Below are 813 nucleotides of genomic sequence, written 5' to 3' on the forward strand. Positions count from 1 at the left end.
TTTTTGTTTTCTGAATGAATGCTTGAACAGTGCATATGTCTTTTGATGTTGTTGTTTATGAGTGTTAAAATTGTTGGTTCTTGAAAGAATGATGAACAAAGAGAAATGTTATTGATGATCTGAAAAACATCATGAAATTGATTCTTGAAGCAAGAAAAAGCAGTGAAAAAAAAATGTATGGCGAAAATTTTAAGGCAAGGATCCGAGGCTTTGAGCATTAATGGATAGGAGGGCCCAAGGAAATTAAATCCAGGCCTAAGCGGCTAAATCAAGCTGTCCCTAACCATGTGCTTGTGTCATGAAGGTCCAAGTGAAAAGCTTGAGACTGAATGGTTAAAGTCGTGATCCAAAGCAAAAGATGTGCTTAAGAGCTCTGGACACCACTAACTGGGGACTTTAGCAAAGCTGAGTCACAATCTGAAAAGGTTCACCCAGTTATGTGTTTGTGGCATTTGTGTATCCGGTGGTAATACTGGAAAACAAAGTGCTTAGGGCCACGGCCAAGACTCATAAGTAGCTGTGTTCAAGAATCAACATGCTTAAGTAGGAAAGTCAATAACACTATCCGAAATTCTAAGTTCCTAGAGAAGCCAATCACTCTAAACTTCAAAGGAAAAAGTGAGATGCCAAAACTGTTCAGAAGCAAAAAGCTACAAGTCCCGCTCATCTAGTTAAATTAATATTCATTGATATTTTGGACTTTATAGTATATTTTCTTCTTTTTATCCTAATTGATTTTCAGTTGCTTGGGGACAAGCAACAATTTAAGTTTGGTGTTGTGATGAGCGGATAATTTATACGCTTTTTGGCATT

Source organism: Arachis duranensis, chromosome 6 (genome assembly GCF_000817695.3).
Source record: "Arachis duranensis cultivar V14167 chromosome 6, aradu.V14167.gnm2.J7QH, whole genome shotgun sequence".
Classification (NCBI taxonomy): Eukaryota; Viridiplantae; Streptophyta; class Magnoliopsida; order Fabales; family Fabaceae; genus Arachis; species Arachis duranensis.